The sequence below is a fragment of the Pteronotus mesoamericanus genome, unplaced genomic scaffold (genome assembly GCF_021234165.1).
Source record: "Pteronotus mesoamericanus isolate MK-2021 breed Mesoamerican mustached bat unplaced genomic scaffold, CSHL_Meso_final scaffold_54, whole genome shotgun sequence".
Taxonomy (NCBI): domain Eukaryota; kingdom Metazoa; phylum Chordata; class Mammalia; order Chiroptera; family Mormoopidae; genus Pteronotus; species Pteronotus mesoamericanus.
The window spans coordinates 53,085,330-53,091,743 of record NW_026555321.1 but is presented as its reverse complement, the minus strand read 5'-3'; the positions used below and the strand labels follow the sequence as shown (position 1 = coordinate 53,091,743).

The window sequence follows — 6,414 nt, the reverse complement described above, 5'->3', positions numbered from 1 at the left end:
CATGATTAAAATGCCAAAGGTTAAAGACAAAGAGAGAATCTTAAAAGCAAAAAGAGAATATCAGTTACTTACCTACAAGGGAGCTCCCATAAAACTGTTAGCTAATTCCCCAACAGAAACTTTGCAGGCCAGAAGAGATTGGCAAGAAACATTCAAAGTGATAAAAAGCAGGGACCTACAACCAAGATCACTTTATCCAGCAAAATTATCATTTAGAATCAAAGGACATATAAAGAGCTTCCTAGTCAAGGAAAAGCTAAAGGAGTTCATCACCACCAAACCAGTATTCATGAAATGCTAAAGGATCTTTTTTAGGAAAAAAAGGTAAAAAAATACAAACAATAAAATGGCAATAAATACATATCTATCAACAATTTAAAAACAAAATAATTAAAATAGAAACAGACTTATAGGTACAGAGACCGTTTTGATGGTTGCCAGATGGGAGCGGGGCTGGGAGAATGGGCGAAAAAGGAGAAGGGATTAAGAAGTACAAATTGGGCCCTGGCTGGTGTGGCTTAGTTGCTTGGAGTGCTGTCCTGTAAAGGGTTGTGAGTTCAATTCCCTGTCAGGGCACATACCTAAGTTGTGGGTTCAGTCCCCCAATCAAGGCAGGTACAAGAGGAAGCCAAACAGTTTCTCACATTGATGTTTCTCCCCCACCTCTCTCCCTCCCTTCCCCTTTATCTAAAATCAATAAGTATATCCTTGGGTGAAGATTTTTTAAAAAGTACAAATTGGTAGTTACAGAATAGTCATGGGGATGTAAAGTACATAGGGAATATAGTCAATAATATTCTAATAACCATGTATGGTGTCAGATAGATATGAAGTATATCAGTATATCACTTAGTAAGTTATATAACATCTAGTCACTGAGGTGTACACCTGAAACTAGTCAACTTTAATTGAAAAATAAAAAATGGCCCTTTTCATGAAGATGAAAAGCAAAGCAAGGAAGGAAGCCCCTGACCCTCCCAGTGCCCAAGCCAAATCAAGCAAAGCCTTTGAAGGCAAAGAAAACAGTGCTGAAAGGTGTCCACAGCCACAAAAAAGGAGATCCACATATCACCCACCTCCTGATGGATGAAGACATTGCAGCTCTGAAGGCAGCCTAAATATCCTTGGAAGAGCATCCCCAGGAGAAACAAACTTGACCACTATGCCATCAACAAGTTCCCTCTGACCATGGAGTCAGCGATGAAGAAGATAGAAGACAACTATACACCTGCATTCATTGTGGATGTCAAGACCAACAAGCACCATATCAAACAGGCTATGAAGAAGCTCTATGATACTGATGTGGCCATGGTCAACACCCTGATCAGGCCTGATGGAGAAAAGAAAGCGTATGTTCGACTGGCCCCTGACTATGATGCTTTAGATGTTGCCAACAAAATTGGATCATCTAAAGTGAGTCCAGCTGGCTAATTATAAATATAAAAATTTTACACTGTAAAAAAAATAAATAAATAATGATTTTAAAAATTTTAGAAAGATCCCATTGGAATTCAATTTTATTCTGGCAGGAAATGAATAAGGTATTAAAATTTTATTAAACAGTATTTGAAACACAAGCTGAGTATTTGCTGTGTAGTATATCACTTATAGGATTGTCATCAAGTCTCTCAGACATTTAACACACATGTGCATTAAATAAAGTCTTACAAAAAAGCCTTTGACACATTTTATTCTTCATATTTGGTTGAGGGTATTGAGGGTACAATTCCTAGATCATGCCTGTGAAGTCGTGATGACATCATTATGCTAGAGATGAAGGCTACATGTGGCTAAGAAATTAAAATGCAAGAAAGTCAGGAGCAGCATGTGCTGTGGCCTCTTAATCTAAGAAACACACAGCCTTTTCATGAAGTACTGCTGCAATTGTCTTCATGTTTCAGCAAGAGGGAAACCAAAATTTTTTTATTCATCTAGGAAATCACTGTTTAATCTATTTCTAATTACAAGGGAAATGAGAGGAAGAAAACAGGATATATAAATACATGCTATCTTAATTCTAATGTCTATCTATAAAAATATATGGTTGTAAGAATTACTACTTAAAATTTTTATGAACTGCAGAATCTTGTGATCACTCCCACTTTCAGTCCCATTTTTAAGTCTTTTTACTTGGTTATCTCAACATGCTTTTCAGAGCTGGAGAGAAACCTTACAGACAGAAGAAACCACTTCAGCACAACATGACTGGTAGGGAGTGCAGAGGCATGAAAGGGCTGATTGGGCTCCCATGGGTGTCAGCTGAAGATCCAGAGGGATGTTTCAGGGGCTGGGGGGTTCCCCTGAGAGGAGTAGGGTCTAAACCCCAAGCTGGGCTCCCAGCATACAGCACCACAGTCAGAAAGGAACTAAGATAACATCCAGCTGTGAAAAGCAGAAGGGTTTCATTCTGCCAGAGAGAGATGGCTGGAGACAGAGAGGGCCTCTTAAAGGACCAGTGCACAAGATTTTGTTGGCAGACACTTACCCTGGGCTCTGGCAGAGGGAGGGCAGAGTGGACTAGAGACGCTAGAAGAGAGTCTGGGGTTCATGGCTCTGGGGAGAGAACTGAAGGAACAGCTGCCAAGATCCCTGCGCTGAGTCATTCCTCATATTGTAGAAGACATCTTAGGCAGAGAACTCTCCAAGTAGCATCAGACTTAGGGGAAACAAGAGCCCAACCCATAGGAATTACTCTAGCCAACCCTGTGGAACTTAAACTGCTGATTACAGTATGATTAGTTTAACAGATGATCAGTTTAAGGGCTGATTTGCGTAACAATGAAGTGAGAAAATACAAAGCAGCAGCCAAAATGAGAAGAAAAAGAAACAGACCTCAAATGAAAGAACAAAGGAATTCTCCAGAAGAACTAGATGAAATGGAGGCAAGCAATTTAACAGATAAAGAGTTTAAAGCAATGATTATAAGGAAACTCAAAAGCATGAAAAAAGACATAGAAACCATAAAAAAGGATCAGGCAGAAATAAAGAATGAAATATCTGAAATAAATAATACACTGGAAGGAATAAACAGTAGGTTAGATGAAACAGAGGATTACATTAGTGATTTGGAAGACAAGGTAGGAAAAAACACCCAGGCAGAGCAGCAAAAAGAAAAAAGAATTTTAAAAAATGAGGAGAGCTTAAGAAACATATGGACAACATCAAACGGAACAACATCTACATCATGGGACTGTCAGGAGAAGAGTGAGAGCAAGGACTCAAGAACCTATATGAAGACAAACTGACCAAAAACTTCCCTAATTCGGTGAAGGAATAAACACACAAATCCAGGAAGCTCAGAGTCCCAAACAAGTTGGACCCAATGAGGCCTACACCGAGACGCATCATAATTAAAATGACAAGGTTTAAATGCAAAGAGAGAATCCTAAAAGCCATAAAAGAAAAGCAGCTGGTTACTTACAAGGCACTACCATTTAGACTGTCATCTGATTACTTACCAGAAATATTTCAGGCCAGAAGGGAGTGGCATGAAATATTCAAGCTGATGAAAAGCAAGGACCTACAACTAAGGCTACTTTACCCAGCAAGGCTATCATTCAAAATTGAAGGAGACATAAGGAGTTTCCCAGACAAGAAAAAGATAAAGCAGTTTAACACCAAACCAGTACTGTAACAAATGTTAAAGGGTTTACTTTAAGAAGAAGAAATAGAGGGAAAAAAAAGAGGAAAATACTCTAACAATAAAAAGGCACTAAATACATATCTATCAATAATTACCTTAAATGTAAATGGCTTAAATGCTCCAAGCAAAAGACATAGGGTAGCTGAATGGATAAGACAACAAGATCGAAGACCTTCATTGAGGCAAGATGGCGGGATCATGGTGTGGAGCTGTGAAGGGATAAAAATAAGTATGCCTAGAAGCAACTTTTAAAAGCTTTTTCTCTTCAAGTCATCTTTTTCCATACCACCCAATCAGCATCTTGATTCACCATGGCAGTAGCAGCAGTGAAATAGGCGATATCAAACAGAACTATCTTGAAACATTTATTTCCATTCAAAATGGACCTTTATATTGTGTTTGTCATAAATCCATGTATTCTGCTCTTCCAGATGACTATAATTCCAAAGTAGAGCTTGCTTTGACATCTGATGGCAGGACAATAGTTTGCTACTATCTTTTCGTGGACATTCCGTATGAACACACAAAACCTATCCCTCGGCCCAATCCTGTGCGTAATCATGAAGAAACACTAGATCAAGTACTGAAAACTAGATTAGAAGAAAAGGATGAGCATTTGGAGCAAGGACCTATGATAGACCAACTTAGCAAAATGTTCTTTACTACCAAGCACCAGTGGTATCCTCATGGACAGTATCATAGACATTGTAAGAAACTGAATACTCCAAAAGACAGATGATACTGAGGTTTTCAGTAATCAAAGAAAAATGTTTTCCTGTGTCCCATTTTCCATTTGAGAAAATGTAATCAAGTATATTCACTACTGTGCTATATAGTAAAATAATAATTAAATGTTCTCTCATGTTAGTAAAAAAAAAAAGAAAACAAGATCTATATATCTATATATATATATATATATATATATATATATATGCTGCCTCTAAGAGACCCATCTCAGGTCAAAAGATACACACAGACTAAAAGTAAAGGGAAGGAAAAAGATATTTAATGCAAATCAGAAAGAAAAGAAAGGCGGGATAGCAGTACTTACATCCAACAAATAGACTTTAAAACCAAGGCTATAGTAGGAGACAAAGAAGGACACTACATAGTGATAAAGGGAACAATCCAACAAGAGGATATAACCCTAGTAAACATTTATGCACCCAACATAGGAGCAACTAAATATGTAAAGCAAATCTTGATGGACATAAAGGGAGAGATCAACAGAAATACAGTCATAGTTGGGGATTTTAACACCCCACTTATTTCAATGGCTAGATCTTCCAGACAGAAAACCAACAAGGAGACAGCAGCCTTAAATGACACACTAGATCAAATGGATTTAATTGATACCTTCAGAGCATTTCACCCCAAAGCATAAGAATATACATACTTTTCAAGTGTGCATGGAACGTTTTCTGGAATAGACCATGTTATTACACAAAACAAGTCTCAGTAAATTTAAGAAGACTGAAATCACATCAAGCATCTTCACTGACCACAATGCTATGAAACTAGAAATAAATCACAAGAACAACACTGGAAAACACACAATGATACGGAAGCTAAATAACATGTTATTAAACAACGAATGAGTCAACAACAAGGTTATGGAAGAAATCAAAAGATACCTTGAAACAAATGAAAATAGGACACAACAAACCAAAATCTGTGGGACACAGGGAAAGTAATCCTACGAGGGAAATTTATAGCATTCATTACAGGCCTATCTCAAAAAAGAAAGAAAGAAGAAAAGAAAGAAAAGAAAGAAAAGGAAGGAAAGAAGAAAGAAAGAAAGAAAGAAAGAAAGAAAGAAAGAAAGAAAGGAAGGAAGGAAGGAAGGAAGGAAGGAAGGAAGGAAGGAAGGAAGGAAGGAAGGAAGGAAGGAAGGAAGGAAAAGAAAAGAAAGGAAAAGAAAAGAAAAGAAAAGAAAAGAAAAGAAAAGAAAAGAAAAGAAAGAAAGAAAGAAAGAAAGGCTCAAATAAACAGTTTAACTCCACACTTAAAGGAACTTGAAAAAGAACAACAAACAAAGCCCAAAGTAAGTAGAAGGAAGGAAATAGTAAAGATCAGAACAGAAATAAAAGAAATAGAATCTAAAATTACAAAAGATCAATGAATCCAAGAACTGGTTCTTTGAAAAGATAAACAAGATTGACAAACCTTTAAGGTTTTTTTCAGACTCATCAAGAAAAAAAAGAGAAAGGACCCAAATAAATAAAATGAGGAATGAAAAAGGAGAAATAACAACTGATACCAAAGAAATACAAAGAATTATAAGGAAACATTATGAATGACTACATTTCAACAAACTGGACAACTTGGATGAAATGGATAAATTTCTAGAAACATACTGTGTCCCAAAACTAAATCAGGAAGAATCGGAGAATCTGAATAAACAGATTACACCTGGTAAAACTGAAGGGAATGAAAAAACTCCCAACAAACAAAAGCCTTGGACCAAATGGCTTCACAGGGGAATTTTAACAACATTTTGAGAACGAATTCCTCTGCTTCTCAAACTATTTCATAAAAATCAAGAGGAGGAAAGGCTCCCAAACTCATTTTACAAGGCCAGCATTTTCCCAATTCCAAAACCAGATAAAGACACTACAAAGAAAGAAAGTTATAGGCCAATATCACTGATGAGTATAGATGCTAAAATTCTCAACAAAATATTAGCAAACTGAATACAGCAATGCTTCAAAAAGATCATATACCATGATCAAGTGGGATTTATTCTGGGAATGCAAGGTTGGTACAACATT

The 6,414-nt window shown here is 36.9% G+C and overlaps 2 pseudogenes; both read left to right on the top strand.

The window, feature by feature from the left end:
* The first annotated feature begins 940 nt into the window (after window positions 1–940).
* Window positions 941–1,431, top strand: LOC129088148 (60S ribosomal protein L23a-like; annotated as a pseudogene).
* A 2,523-nt stretch (window positions 1,432–3,954) lies between these two features.
* Window positions 3,955–4,382, top strand: LOC129088070 (39S ribosomal protein L42, mitochondrial-like; annotated as a pseudogene).
* Window positions 4,383–6,414: the final 2,032 nt, after the last annotated feature.